General features: G+C 46.6%; 1 protein-coding gene across 1 annotated transcript in view; it reads right to left on the bottom strand.

Moving 5' to 3' along the window:
* CMKLR1 (chemerin chemokine-like receptor 1) overlaps positions 1 to 16518 on the bottom strand; it is a 149756-nt gene that overhangs the window by 132965 nt on the left and 273 nt on the right. The gene's annotated exons all lie outside the window — the stretch shown is intronic.

Genomic DNA, 16518 nt, shown 5'->3' with positions numbered 1-16518 from the left:
GATCTAGTGGCCGTTTACAAACTAGTCAGGGGGGACCAGCAGGCACTGGGGGAGTCCCTGTTCCCCCGAGCACTACCAGGAGTGACTAGAAATACTGGTCACAAGCTGGCAGAGGGTAGATTCAGGCTAGACATCAGGAGGCGCTACTTCACAGTCAGGGCGGCTAGGAGCTGGAACCAACTTCCAAGAGAAGTGGTGCTGGTTCCTACCCTGGGGGTCTTTAAGAGGAGGCTGGATGAACACCTTGCCAGGGTCATTTGACCCCAGTACTCTTTCCTGCCATGGCCGGGGGTCAGACTTGATGATCTGGTCAGGTCCCTTCCGACCCTATCAACTATGAAACTATGAAACTATAATAGCTTCTATTTAAAAAAATAAAATCAACAGAGAATTTAACAGCTAAAACACTGCAGCATGGAGACTCTGGAAGTAAAACCAACAGTGGACTGGAGAAGAGTCTTGCTGTTGGGACTGCAAGAATTGGTAACAGAAAAAAATGGAGAAAATGCCCATTTATAACTTGAATGATCAACGGGTTATTAGTAACACAGGCAAAGGAGGAGAAGAGCCAAACACTGCCTTGTCTCTCTCATGTGTGGTCTCACTAGCTCAACTGAACTTCTGGTGGCTCCTTCCAGCTAAAACTTTGGACTTCTAGTCACCAATTGCCCGATTGGGAAATGATCTGATTCAGCTTCTGGAAACACGTCTATCCCTCATTCTTCTTCTGGAGCATCTGATACTTGTTCCAGGAAAGCGCTGCTATCTGAGACTTGCCAAACAAAAGGGGACAGTTTAACTTAAATAATGAGTGTTCACAAATCTGATTGCTCTTTTTCTGCAGGTTTTTTTATCTACAGCTTCCCCAGAAATCACCCAACCATGCCTGCACAATAAAAAAGAGAAAATTTAATAAGATTCCAAATTGCCTTCTCCTGAATTCAAATTGCTTCATATATTATGTTCATGATAACTACTGTAGTTTCTTATTTTCCTACAGTCCTTTTTTATACAAGACAAGTTCTCGTGTTAATGAATTCTAGATTTTCATTTAATAAATGTTGCATAGGAAATCCTCATTATTTGTGTCTTCATCAATCTAAACGAGACACACAAAATGCCCCTTCCTAAGCACCTGGGATCAATAGCGTATGAAGCTCACGTCTGGATACTCTGCTCACTGCCACCAAGAAGAATTCAGTAATTGAAAAGACCTTATAAATCAATAGAGCTAAATTGAAAACTCAGACAGAACTTCACATAATTCACCTGCTCGCTTGTTAAGACTTCTCTTTACTTTTAGAAAAAAAAAAACATTGGCCAAGCTTAGGCGAAAAATATCAGATGTTCTGCTTTATCCCAGTCACACCATAAAGAAACTGGAGACCCATCCAATATTAGCATCACCACTAATTATTTGTATTACTCGTTCCGAGCCTTTTTTTTTTTAAAGCTGAACTAATTACCCTTATGTTTTTACTTAAACAAAAATAGATCAATTTGCAGCTTGATGCATCTGTTCTGTTATTTCAGTGCACCGGTGACTTGCATTTACAATTAACCGTGTCCCAGGGAGCCAATCACTTTCCATTTCCTAGGAAAGAGGTGAGAAAATTTGGATGGATACAATGGGTATTTTGGCCCGTCTGGCCCTGAACCCAACCTGAGCCTTTGAAGGGTTTGCAGAACAAGTCACCCCTCAATGTCACCCTCTTCTTGGGGAGAGAGGTGCTGAATGGTAGCTTGGTGGGGCAGAGACCATCTTGTAGTTCTCCATGGAGGTCCAGAGTCTGAAGCATGTTGCTTTGCTTTCTAGTAGCAGACCAACGGCCTGGTTCCTGCGGTTATTTCAATAGACAGTCCAGTGCTTTCTTTCTTATCCTCAGGGAAGAGTCTGGATGGACAGGCCTGGAGAACGGAGCACTCTGCTCAACCACCAAAGGGTCAGCAGCTGCACAGCCGGTCCCTCCAAGGCACCTTTGCCTGTCCGTGGGGAGACCTCCAATCCAAATGCCATCAAGTCTGTTGAGTCTCCCCAGAGGGCTCACTCTGCTCTCGGCTCCCCTGCCCAGGATGCTGACTCCAGGTGGCTGTGGAGGGTGGGAAGGAGCAGAGCACCAGCAAGCAGGGTGTCTCACAGGAGTCTCTGCTGCAGTGTGACAGCAGATCCCTGAGCTACCTTTAAATGGACTGACTGTACCGAGCTCCACCAGGAGTATTGACCCACATGCCCGCTTGAGCTCTGAGTCTGCAGAGGCCAGGCAAGCTGGCTTCAGGCTAGCCTGGGGATGTCTACGGGAGCTGCAATCACACCTCTGACTGCAGCAGAAACAGATCCTGCAGCGCCTCTGCCTTTGGACTCATGCTCCTGGTTAGTCCCCGGGCCTGCATTTAGCAATGCAAAGCACTTGGATTCAGTTCAGCATGCAGGCTGGCTGAGCACATACCAGCTGGCTGTGGCAGGGGTCTGATTTTCACTCCCTTCAGCAGCCTGTGCCTACCAATGCATCTAGGGAGCCGCATCAGAATCAGGGCCCAGCACCCAGGTAGGGCAGATGGCCCACAGCCCCACAGCTTTCACAGCCTGGCAGAATTACATCACAGTCATTGATATGCTCTGTGCAAAGCACTAGCCCAGTGCAAAGGGCTAGCTCAGGGGCTGTGCATTCATCAGCCCTGCCCAAATAGCACTCATGTGGGACTGAAGTGGTACAGAAAGTACCATGCTAGCTTCCTGCATGGGGGGGGGGCAGATTTCACCCTGAAATGAATCACTGCAGAACCTGCAAGTCTCGTTTGTATTCCAGTCCATGCCAGACTGGCCCCATCTGCCCTCCCACCCCACTGACCCCGGGCTGAAGAAAAAGCAGCCAGTGGGCTGAGCAGAGGAGCCGGGAATGCAGAGCCACGGCAGCGCCGGTGCCTCCACAAGGCTCTGATGGCAGGTTCAGCACTCCACAGCACAGATTAATCCCCCGGGAGCAGCAGAATTAAAAACTCTCAGGCAAAATGGCAGCTTCCGGTGATCAAAGTAATTTCCTTAATTTATTTATATATAAAACTGAAAGAAATGTGCTAATAGCTTTAAGATAAGTGATTAGGATGAGATAATCACCCCCAGGAGGCAGCAAAGGCCGGAGACGGTATAATATTCCTGGAGTGAGACAATATTAGCATCGTCGACTCCGACATGGGAGCCACCGGTTTCAGCTGATGAGAGCAGCAGCAGCAGATGACTTACCTGAAAGTGGGTGGCTTGTGGCCTCTCCCAGCTTTCAACATATTGTTTTTCCTTCTGAAAAGGGGCCTGGGCTGCAACTCAGCTGCAGGTGGCTGACAGATCAGGTGGGAGCCCGGGGAACCCCTGCATGCACCCTCTCAATGACAAAACTGTGCCTTTCCCAAAACACCTTTTCTCCAAGCATCTCTGGCCCCCGCACTTCAGAGAATCCAGACACAGGCCAGGCCCCTCGCACACCTCAGAGATGTGGGAACCGAGCTACAAAGGGGCTCCCCAGTTTTGCAGCCGTGCTGCATGCTTGTGCTCATCTTTCCTTCCAGATGCCCAATGCTCCAGACCCTGCCAAGCGCTAATCCAGGACAGTTCTCCAGTGTGTGCTTAAATCAGGCATTTCAGTGGGGCTTCGCAGGAAGCACATGGTGCATCTCCAATATCGGAGGGAAGACAAAGCAAGGGGCTCCAGTGGGAGTGAAAACGGTGATACAGAAGGAGAACAGAAAGGCACCTCAGCCTTTTTTGAGTCCCAGAGAGGTTGGCACCCTCCTCTACTTCCACGTTTCCAAGCATCCAGTTTCCTCAAGGTGCTGAGAGTTGCCTTGGGGCTCTCCAAAGCTCCCTGATGCCCAGGCACTCTTCAAATGCCAGTATGGTACCTATAGGTACCTTCAAAGGTACCTATAAGCACCTGTGTGGGTGCCTAAATCCCTACAACCAACAGTCCCAAAACATGGAAGATTTTGCCATTTGAAATGGAAACTTACCTGCTTTTTGCATACGGGCTTCTATTTCATCCAGGAAAACACAAGACACCAGCAGACTCTCCCTATGCCTGAAGAAGGGTGTGTGTGCCTGAAAGCTTACAAAGAACAATTTTTCCAGCTATTTAGTTGGTCTACTAAAAGATATCATATCTACCCAAAGAACCTTGCCTGCCTATGTCCTTAGACCAACAGGGCTACAACCAACACCCCCTAATCCCTTGAAAATACCCAGCCCTAAACCCTCTTGGAGTCCAGGCCTTACTTCCACAGTCCTTATTTTGAAGTAGGACAGTCAAGAACCAACGGATCCTATGCAGAGACCCTTTGAAGGTCAAGTGGCCTTTTTTAGTTCTTCAACAGAAGGGAGAAACTGTGGCAACTGGGCAAAGGGGCAGCAAGGGGCTGCACAAAGAGCCTTGATCACTTGTCATATGCACAAACCATCACAGGGCTTTGGAAGCTGCTGGGAAGGAGAAATGACAGCACAATATTACCTGAAAGTGAACTATAATCCATCTCTCTCCGAGTTCACCTTATTCCCCGAGTGCTTTCCAGCTGTCACAGGAAGAGACGTCTGTCTGGTCACGTTATCCCCAACCCCTATTAGGTCCAACCTTCATTCGGGACCCTTTCAGAAGCCTTTTTTAATCATTTCCAGACTTGGATTCAAACCTTTCAGAGAGGAAGGAAATATGCACGGAGCTTGAAGGCAGAATGGCCCAGGAAATCACCCAGTCTGGTCTGTACACCACAGGACTCAGACTCTGAGCTGGTTACCCTGCATTGATTACAGTCTGTATTCCAGGAAGGCATCCAGCTTTGCGCTGAAGACTTCCAGTTGCAGCAGTCACTGCGCTTGGCTTTGAAGGCCATTCTGCAGTGAAACCCCAGTGCTGTCCTCCAACATAGGTACCAGTCATGTACAGATGAGGGAACTGAGGCACTGGGGATTAAAGGCATGGCCAAGTGACAGTGCATGTCAGAAACCAGTAAAAGGACTCAAAAGACCTGCCTCTCCTGAAATCAGCATCAGCATGAGACTCGTTCTCTCTCCTCTGCTGGGCATGGGGTGTTTTGGGGTCACCCTGCAGCCAGACCCAAGTCCTTCAAACCATAGGGGCATTCAGTTCTGTATTCACTTATGGGCCCAGGCTTTGCAACTTAGGCCCGTTTCTCTGATGCAGCAAACCAGGACATCTGAACCACCTCACCGCCGCCAGCCCATCCTCCCATCCCCACTGCCACAAGAACTCCAGGGCAGTTTGGATCCAGTTTCATATCCAAATGCAGCAAACTGGGCCCATCTCCGGTTGGTCCTTTGCTGAGTTCTTACTAAGAGGTGCCCTGAATAAAGGCACCCAAAGCCAGGGCATATTGCACACCCCATGTCTTTCCATGTTCAGCAGAAGCAAGAGACAGACAAAGGAACTAGTTATACCACCGTGAGCTCCGCACAGACAGGCAAGGGAGTTCTAGCAACAGAATCCACTGGGCTAGAGACAAGCGCTTGTCTCCTGCAAGCTTTAATGAACTCTACCAATGCCCACAGCCCAAGCAAGCCTGCAGCAGCCCCTGAGCAAGTGTGAGCCAAGCAGTGTCTGCAGCACACACTCAAGGCTTCGTTCTTCAGTCATTTTGATATATGGCATTGCATTGGGGTGTGCAAGGCATGAACCCCTCTCGCTCCCTGCAAAGGCTGCTGGCACTCCCCAACCCGCCTGCAGAGACCTGGGGAAGTCTAGTTGATCGCAGCCTTCCAACTGCAAGCTGCCATGCCAATAGCTCTGTGCCAGGTAACAGCAAAGGTCAGGCTTAACACAAAGTCACAGGGCAAATCAGCATCTCACTGTGCATTTGCTGTGGATTCACGACACCTGGGTTCATGGAGTAGCAAGCCAGAAGGGAGCCAGGAGCTTTCCTCATCTGATCCTTTGTATTTTATGGGGGCAAGGCAGTAGTCTCCACTCTGCCAGTCACTGCGTGGCCTTGAGTGAGGCACATGCTCCCTGCGTGATTCAATTTCCCCATAAGTAGAACAGGTCTTAGAGACACCTGCATCTAACGAAGCATCACAAAGATTAATTGCTCTAACAAGACCCATGGAGGAAAGGTGCTGGAGAAATGAGGGACGCCTGTCACAATAATAGAGAGAGCAAGCGATCCACCCACCACCCAAAGCCCAAGTTCACTCTAGGTCTTGGAGATGGGACTAGATGTGCATGTCTCTAGAGTCTCCAGGTACTCTGTAAAGAGGAATTAAGCCTAATCGCACCCCCTGATGTAGGCAAATGGGATCTTCACTGTACATAGAAATAAGCAGGTCCACAGAGAAAGCAAGACAAGCAGCTTGCCTGACATCACATGGCAAATTCCTGGCAGAGCTGAGCAAAAAGAATCCAGGAGTTCCCAACACCAGGTAATAAAGTGCTAGTCTAAAAAAAGCCACCACCGGCTCCCAGGTACCTTACACAGCCGCTGCTGGTTCAACTCTTATTATGACAGGCTATATTTGGGGTCAGGAAAGAATTTTTCCCCAGGGCCAGATAATATGGACTGCAGGGGTTTCTGCCTTCCTCGGTAGCAGGGGGCATGACCCTCTCTACCTGGGATCTCTTGCGTATATATTAATAACCATTTACAGAAGCAGGATGTTAGCTGCTGGGATTCCCCTGCTTTCCCTGTGGCAGGTTAGGGTGTGATGACTTGTGTTGTGTCTGGGTTGACCATACTTTTAAAAAGAGTTTAGACTATGGATTTGTAGAGGATGGTTTGGATGGGGATGACCTTGCCTCAGGAAGGGGGCTGAACTCAATGTGACCTCCGGAGGTCCCTTCCAGCCCGACCTCTCTATGAAAAGCCACCTTTAAAGAAGCATTTTTCCCCGGCTCCTGACCTGGAACATCAGGCAAGCCTTTCATTCAGTCGCCCAAAACCCTACTCCATTCATCTCATGCCCTGCCTCGCTCCGAGCACGAACAAGACAGGACCGAGTCTGTTTGCTTTCCAGGGCGTCAGCTGTCATTCCAGCCCATCAGCTTTTGAATGTTTACAGTTATTAAATTCTCAGAGAACCCGGGGGATCACCCTGGAGCAGTTGGTGAAGAACTTCTGCCAGTTAATTTGTGAGCCATAGAAAACACCAAGCTAATGGTATTTAGGGGAAGAGGAACGAACAGTTGTATGCAATCAGACCCAATTATGATGTTAGTATATAGGTCAATTAAACAGGGGGTCCACTGGCAGGGACTAGCGCTGTTGGCCTTCGAAAAGGAAGATCAGTTGGCAAGAGAGGAGAATTCTCCTCGCTGAGCTGCAAGGCAGGCAGTGACTGCAACTGTTTCACCCCCTGGCTAATCCGAAAGCCACTACTCCGTCCGTACTCATGCACATCTCCCGTTGTGCCAGTCCTTTATGCCTCGGAGATGTTGGGGGGAGCTTGCAGCTGTCAAGTGAATCAGAGTCACGGGAGCTCCCTTCACCCTGAATAACATCAGAGTATGAGGTGACTCAGTGTCTCGGGATCAGACCCAAAACCCACAGACTCACACTGTGGGGTGTATAGGATTATATAATTAGCATTATATAGGTGTTGAATAATAGGCTTCCTCCTGGGTGAGAGACATGAGCCCATGGGTGGGCTGACTAGGAAAAGTTTGTGTCCAAGCAGCCTCCGAGGAAGCACTGGACCAAACGAAACCCCAAGGGGGACCCTTGTAGGAAGGTAGCATCTAAACCGTCCCTACAGCAATGAGAAGAGCGAAGCAAACAGAGACGAAGGATTAATTTTGTACGCCCTTGCCAATGCAAACCAGAGCATCATACAGGTCATAAACATGGGCACCTACAACACCCCCCTCTTCCTTGAGAGCCACATGCAACAAAACCAAACCAAGTGCTGCAAAACAACATCAAATCCCACAATGATATGGTGAGTTTTGTAATCTCAGGTGCTTTTCTCCTCATTTATAACCTGATATCACTGGTTTTTGAAGCCTGGGATGTGAGTTTTGGAATGCTTAGGGACAGAAAGACTGAACATCTCCACCGAGCCTGCACCCCAAAACACCTTGAATGGACTAACTGAGCATGTTGCAACAGCATAAGGTCCTGTTTGCCATGGAGGGACAAGATGAAGAGACAAAACACGAGGTGAATCACCCCAGGGCAACTCAAATGCATGCCACTGCTGGTAGGTGAATGCGGGCACTACTTCTAAGATGGAAAAAAAATTAAAATCCACGCAAAGAACTTGGAATAAAACTTGGGCAGATTCGGATGAATAAATTACTCTATGACAGCAGCTGGGCTGGCAGAAGATCATCGACTGGCATAGAAAATATGTTTCCAAAATACTTGCCGTATACAGCAGCTTTATTACAAACACAAAGGCTCTGTTCTCTGATCCCATTGCAGAAAGGGTGATGGGCACACAGAGAAATAAGGACCCAGAAATGGCAGCTTGATTTCCTCATATTAGTGCCCTGCAATTAGATGAATCTAATATTCATGTCTAACAATTCTCTGGATTCCACTTGTTTGGGAAACTTTTGAAAATAACTATTTAAATTAGTCATTTGTCAATTAAACGTGTGGTTTTGCAAGGCAAATTAAAACCTGTGCTTGTGTTTAATTAATAGGACAGATTTATATTAGATAAATTAGGGACAGTGTTGATGAGCTAATTTGTTAATTAATGGAAGCCTCGAGGCTCTTGTTTTATTAAACTTTGACAAATTCTTTAATCTAAAAGTGGAATTTCTCCTGCCGAAACACAAGCATTTTGCAAGCATGGAGAGCCTAGGGGGTATTTTTGCCTGCATCCCCACTTCTTGTGCCTGTTTATACCAGTGCCAAAAGGTCATCAAATGGTGCCAAATCTGAGCACCCACTTATACAGTCATGGCAACGTTGTCAGCCCAGGTAGCTATCACTTTGCCCTGACCTAACTAACATCATAAAGGGGTGGACAATCATGCTCAAAGTATCTTCCTTTCCATTAAAAGCAGCTGCCCCTGTGCTGCCACACAGCACAAAGGTAACACAACCCAAGGCTGTCCAGGACTGAGGTGGTTTGAAGAAAGGCCACTAGGTATTTAGAAGCAGGTCATTCCCCAAGCAACCACATGCTAATTAAGTATATTCCATCCTTGTCTGGAAACCCGAGGGTCTTATCTCTTTAACTTTAGCAATATATGGGGGGATTTAATGTGGGAAAGAAGGGCCAAAGTGTCAACCCCCAGAGACCAAAGTCTTCTTTTGCCTCATAAAATACATACAAGCACGTCAGTAGCAGAACAGGATTCTCCACTATGCCAAAACTGCTCATGGGCTTCACCTCTGTCCAGACAGGACCTTCTCAAGAGCTGCTCCATCTCTCCCTCTCTTCTCAAAGCTTCATGGCCATCTGCCCAATTTGGTTTCTCTGCGGATGTTCTCATTAACTCTGTGTTGCTCCTATCCTGTCACTGTACCAGCCCACCTGGATACAGCCATCCACTTCACTGACAGTCCAGGCTATCTCCATGGACTTCAACCTGTTCCCAAATCATACATCACAGAAACACCCAGGCAGCAATATCCTCTTCCCACTCGTCATGCTAGACTTGTGCTAAACTGGTGAAGTCATCCTACCAGATTTCCCTACTGGAATCATTGGACTGTAATTCCTGGGCTATAGGTGCCCCCCACCCCAATTTTGCTTTTCCAACAAAAATGGCATTTTTTAAAATACAAAAACTGCAAATTTTCAACACTGAAACAATGCTAACAATGGCCTACCCTGTTCTCAGAAACTAGTTCATTTTCATGGGAAAAGATACTGATCTGGGTGGGAAACATCAACCAAGATTCGAGGGACACATGCACACAGAGGCTAATTACACCAAAGATCCTACAATGTACAGATGAAACCGCTATTTCATTTTTGGTTGCAAGCGTTTTCACACTTACTCAACGCTCTCTTCTGTTTGTTTTCATAGCATTCCTTGTGCTTTCTTGTTGAAATCTGATGCCTTATTGTTCTGGGGCAGGTGAAACATTTTTCAACCCATTGGGATCCTTCATGGACTCTTTCTTTCTGACTTACATGTGGTTCAAACTTAGTTGTCTTGTTGGGTGTGGAGATATCAAACTGCAGTAGTTTTCGAGTGGCTTCAAGACTTTAATGATAGAAATCTACATCTGGTTTCCCAGGCTTCTCACAACAGACATAGTCTTGACAAGAATAAGGACCAACTCGCCACTGGAAACACTTAGCAAAGCTCTTTGATTCAGCAATGAAGCTCTCATGTCACCTGCCCTTGAGTCATGGGGCTAGACTCTTCACTGTGATGGTGTACGATGAATCCAGCTCCCACAGCAATCATTCGTTACGGAGGAGGTACAAACCCCTTCACTGTCACAGATCCTTGCCAATCTCATAAATCATATGCACAATAGCAAGTGGTGTTTGCCCGCGTGCTCAAGGATCTGAGGACCTCTGGGTGGTGGAGTCTGTAGGAGTTACATAGTCCATGTGACACTGGATGCAGGCATGAATGAGAGGCAGCATCTTGTCCTACGGACCCAGCTCCATGGACTCAGTATGTAAAACACTGGAACAGGCTACCCAGGGAGGTGGTGGAGTCTCCATCCTTGGAGGTGTTTAAGACCTGGCTCAACAAAGCCTTGGCTGGGATGATATAGTTGGAGATGGTCCTATTTTGAGCAGGGGGATGGACTAGATGTGACCTCCTGAGGTCCCTTCCAACCCTCAGTTTCTACGATTCCCCATCACTTCACTTGTCTGTGCTTCTATTCCCACCCCACACCAGTCAATAAAGGGGGAAAATAGTCCCTCTATGCCTCACTAGTATGTTATAAAGATGAATTTATTATGGCTGGTGAGATGTCCATGCCAGACAGACCAACTTGAGGATCCCAGTGCCACACCGGCCCTGCACTGACCCCTTTCAGCCTAAAGGAAAATAGGAGGGCTATCATTTTTATTGGCATTACCACAGAGACTAGGAGCCTGAGTGATAGGCCAGGACCCCGTGTGTCAGGCGCTGTACAAACACAGAACAATAAACGGACCCCTGACCAAAGAGCTGAGTCCCCAAGTATAACATGGAGAGAGACAGGGCAGTCAAAAAAAACAGAGACAATATTCTGGAGCATTTTCAAAGACTCCTTTCTCTAAAAAACAAAAGGCAGAGTTGGGCAAGCAACTCTTCATGCTTGTTTATTCCCTAAACTTGGCTTTTTTCTCTGTCTTCACGGTCACGAGCAAGCTGAGAAATTCTGTGCTGATTTCATTATTTAAAAGTCACTCTGCATTCTCCCATGCCAAACCTGAACTTCCATCCCACTGGAAATTTCACTGTTGGTTTTTTTTGCTTTCTCTGTCTCTCATTTTCAGCGTTGGCTTTTCCACACAATGCAGGATGAACAGTCAAAATATTAAAAAAACATTTGTAGAAGTGCCAAAATATTTCAATTCTTAAGTATCACTGTGGAAAACCTGGCACATTTTATTTCTGTCAAAAACGTCTCGCTTAGAATCTCCGCGCAGAAGAATCAGGCACATTTTGTTAGCGTTGCCTAGATTTTTGACAACACGCCGGATTTTATCAGGAAATGTACTGACCAAAACATTTCGCCTGGCTTTAGAGGAAGGCTTTCAAAGGCATAGAGGACCGGCAGCTCAGTCCTAGCTAAAGTCATCAGGAGTTGGGGCAAAAAATTAGCTGTGTTGTGGAAAGGCATGTTGTACCGGAAAACTTGTCTCTGCCCTCCCCAGTGATGCAGCTGGGCCAATAAAAGATATCACCCACAAAAATCCTTTCCTCTCCCCTCATCTTTTGATTGTCTGCAGGTGTTTATCCCACTCCCTGATGCGATGCCTGTTTCCAATTCACAGTCCATCCAGATCCAGGCATTTGCTTTGGGAGTCTCCTTGCATTTCTTCCTCAGCATGATGGTCTGGCAGGACAGCTCCCAAAATAATGCCCCTGCCACTGCACCTGAAGACTAACACACTGCTCTTTTTGCCGGCCTCCTGGATTTATAGCTCGTGGCTTGGCATGGAAATATTTCTCTACCCTTTTCCTTCACCACAATTTATTTCTGCTGTCTAGGAGAAGAGTGAATTCTTAGCACCCAGGGTGCCAGCTGTCTCTTGCTAACCAAAGTTGTGACCTTTCTTTGTGGGGGGAATTTGAGGCCCAATTTTTAAAACTTCAGAGCTTCCTGAAGCAGAGTAGGTTAATGAGTTAATTTTCTTTGATAAATGGGTTATATGAATTGAGGACATGCTTGTTCAATGAATAACCCTTCATCTGCATGTCAATTGTCAGTGTGGAGAGCCTTCATGCTACACACAGTGCTATATGGGCTCTTCTGGGAAATTTGGGGATAATGGCTAAGATGCACGGCACAATGTAATAGGACATGGCTCCTGCTAGTCTGGGAGGATGAATCCAATCAGGACGCCCAGGATAAGGGAGCTGGTGACCCAGAATTAACACTACAATGCTGACACCCAGGTTTGTAAAACGGAGTCATTCATAAGAAATCAATCCTTTCAAAACAGCAGAGCTTTGACACCTTTCTTATGAAAACTGCTGCATGAGAAGGAATATAATACCTGAGCCCAGGGGGGAGGGAAGGAAAAGGATCATTTAATCTTCTGAGTCTGGTTCTTTTTCAGGGATTTGTAAAAGGGAAGGGCTGCCCTGTTCCTGAAAAGGTTTCATCTCTCGCTCCCCCATGCCCTCAACCCGTCCAGTCTGCTCTGCTAATAGCAACTAGAGATGCTAAAGGTCGTGGTACAAACGGGGTTTTTGGAGCCGATCTGTCACAATGGAATTTGTCAGCTTTGGCTCCAACAAAAGGGAGAACCGATTTTTGTCATATCTTCACATCAGATGCAACTGAGTTCAGGAAACCATCTATGCAACCTGCTCCTGCCCCTCTCTCCTTGTACATCCTAATCTCCTTAAGTGCTGGTAGGTAATTACTTTGGTAACCTTTGTCCCTCTGAATGCAGATGTGTTGCCGACTACTGCATCACACTATTTCACACTCTTTAGACTACACTGCACATTTCAGCAAAGCTACTGCTTTATGGGCCTCATTTATATTCTGGAAAGGAAGGTCTATAAAGCTGTGCTGCTTTAAAAGATCAGGGCTGCTGCCTACCTCGCAAATGCTATCAAGTATCATGGGGCGTCGCTCTGAAAAAGACACATGGCCACCGAGAAGGTTGAAGGACACTCTCAAGACCTTTAGCATGAAGGACTGACCAAAACCAAGCAATTGATATTGCTCTGATCATTCAGGGATCCTAACAACAGCCTTTTGGGATGAGTCCAACAGGTAGGATGCAGGATTACAGCCAGGCAAGGGTCCAAAACGACAATCAACCATCTCACCTGTCATGCATATATCCCTCAGAGCCCGCACCAAAAGACTGGATTCACAGCAGTCAGAAATGGCATCTCCCATACCACGTTCTTGTCACAACTACTCTCCTTCACTGAAAGTCTTCCTAGGAAAGATGTTTTCCACATCTAATTCTAGTCAGCAACTACTCTCCTCTCTCTCTCCCCCTCCACGACCTGTCATTGGATTCAAGATACTTATCAACTGATTGAGGCCTTTGATTAGAAAATTCCTGCACTGGAGATGGCAATCAGGGCTTGTGGTAGAGGTGGTATCTTTTATTAGACCAACAGGATTTTTGCGGGGAAAAAAATCTTTAATTGCAAGCTTTGGAGCACAAACACCCTTCATTGGGCATCAGAGATACCTAGATACCTACATTAGAGATAGCATCTCTGACACCAAACTATCGCCTTTCGAGCATGCATCGCAATGGCCTCAGCTGGGAAGTCATGGTGTTGATTCTCCCTTTATTCCTCCTGCCACCCCTATCGAATTCAAACATGATGATGCATTATCCACATTATAACTTTATACAGAGCTCATACAACATCTCTCTCAATAACTAGGTTACATTTCAATATTCTTAGGTTCTTGCCCATCAACTCATATTATCCAGATACATCAGACATGGCTTTGTCACAGTCTCTCCACGCTGGGCTGTGTCTGAGGAGAAGTTAAAATACTAGACAATGCCAGGACCCTTTTAGAGAGAGGTCCCCACTGCGGAAGATCTCAGCAGGGTTTCAAAGTCCAATGCTGCCCGCAGTGATGAAGCTGCAGCTGAACTAAACTTCATTGATTGAGCAGGCACTAGGAAAAACATGCCACCCCTGTGGACAGATAGGCGTCTGCACCCTGAGATATGGGATGAAGGTATTGATTGCCACGCAAGAGAGAGCCTCTCTCTCCCGCAACTGCACACACAAACCTAAATCTAATTAGCACAGGCACTGATAACACCAGGGGACTGCAGCTGTGGTTGGAAATTGCTCACCCTTGGCAGAATTTATGGAAAATAAACCACTGTGTGATGCACTTAGTGATAAATATCTTATTACTGGCTGCTCTTTATTTATACAGCCCCTGTACTGTAAATTGTACATTACATTAAAAAAAAAAGCATGATTTACCAGATTGTGCTCTGCACCATTTTCCCCAAACCAAATTAACCCAGAGCCAGGGCAGAGAGCTCCCTTATTTATTTCAAGGCATTTGTGCCTGCTGCACTCGCCATCATGTTATCAAGTAAATACGGGAAGCCGGGCTGCTGCCAACAGAGAGACGCCAAGAGGCTCCGTTATCTTTGTTTTTAATGGACTGTCAAGCTCCTTGGATGTGTTTGCTTTCAGCCCTGAAAGGAAACACAAGCTTTGCGTTCCTCTGCACAAGTTTTTCAAGTCTTGGGCTTTCACAGCAAAAACTTACTTCCCCAGCCACCGGCCCAAGGCAATGAAATAGCACTGCGAAACTTTTTGTTGGAGCAGGCCAAATGGTGACTTCCTTCAGTGAGTCAGATGCATATCTCATCTCATCCTATTCCTCACTACATTCACGAACCTCTCCTGCAATGAATGGCTTTGCTGACCTGTAGTATACTATTCAGCCAGTAGGTATCTCCAGGTGCCGTACAGAAGATCCAGGGTGTGGGTCCCTGGGAAACAAAGCTGGAACTCAAGCTGTGTGGAAACCTATTTTGCATGTGCCTGTACGTGTTTTCTTTAGCAAGCGCCTAGTTTTTTAATAAGGTCAGTGATCCCATGTGCCATGACATGCATTTGCCATGGAGACTCTGCTACACCTCTTGTTTGGCAGGAATGTTCAGAGCAATAGCAAATGTTATTGCTCTACCTTTTGTTTTCCTACATTTCTACCTATTTACATTCTCACTGACATCCTGTCACACTTTTAGCTTCTCTCGTTCCTTGGAGTCTCAGAACAGCAGAGACTTCCTATGCCTGAAGAAGGGTGATTGTACCCGGAAGTTTACTAAGCACTTTTTTCCCCAATTACTCTCAGTTGGTCTAATAAAAGATATCACGTCTACTCAAAGAACCTCCCCTGCCTATGTCCTTAGACCGACACAGCTTCAGCCAAAAACCTAGCAAATTTTAAGCATTTGTTAGTGAATATTCACAAAAAGAGAACCCTGAATTTTCAGTCTTGGCTATTTCCAGTCTTGGCTGGCAAGCTGATTCTGGGGGCTGAATTCTCCAAGCTGTTAGGTCCAGTTTGCAATGCTCACCCAGCACTGCAGATCTAAATGAAATCTCAGGAAAAGCCTCCTAATTGTAATAGCAACAGGACAGTGAAACAAGCTGCCCAGGGAAGAGATGGAATCTCTGTCATTGGAGGTTTCCAAGAAGAGGTTGAATGGGCATCAGTTTGGGATGGTTCAGGATGACTGAACCCCCACTGACTGGCTGACCCTAGAGGTCTCCTCCAGCTCTGTGATTCCATTGGCAAGATTAAGTGTACAAGTGGCTGTACACACATAATAAGAGAGAGCCCCCGATCCCAATGATCGGGGGTGACAGCAAGCTCCTTCATGCTGCTTCACATCTTGTTCTGCTCGGGGAGCTTGGCATTACATCTACTGAAACAGGAGACAGACACAGCGAAGCAAGGCCACCAGGTACAAGCCGAGGTCACAACCTAGCTGCATGCCAGGAAATTATTGACTGAGTATATTCCTCAAATGGAGCAAATCTGAGAAAAGCTGCAGCTGCTCAGACACAATTCACCTACAGGCTTGCCAGGAGCTTTTTGCTCACCTATACTTTTCAATTCAGCTTTTATCAAACAAATGCCTACTGAAGTTAGCAGGCAACAGAGTGAGTAAACACTGCACAAACCGCAGGAGACTGTCCTAACAATAATAATTAATTCATACATAATGATACCGTATCATTCTAACTGCTGATCTCTGCCAAAGCCTCCTAGGCTTATTAAAATGAAATATTCGTTTAGAGAAAGCTGTTGCTTCTGTGGTAGCTACAAGAGGACCATGTACTTGCTGGGATCAGGCAATGGGAGCTTGCTCTGACCTGAACCTGGTTCTCCTTACTCAGGCCAGCTCCCAGCGGAAGTTTT

This window comes from Alligator sinensis, unplaced genomic scaffold (assembly GCF_000455745.1).
Source record: "Alligator sinensis unplaced genomic scaffold, ASM45574v1 scaffold628_2, whole genome shotgun sequence".
Lineage (NCBI taxonomy): Eukaryota > Metazoa > Chordata > Crocodylia > Alligatoridae > Alligator > Alligator sinensis.
This window is presented reverse-complemented; position numbering and strand designations above follow the sequence as displayed.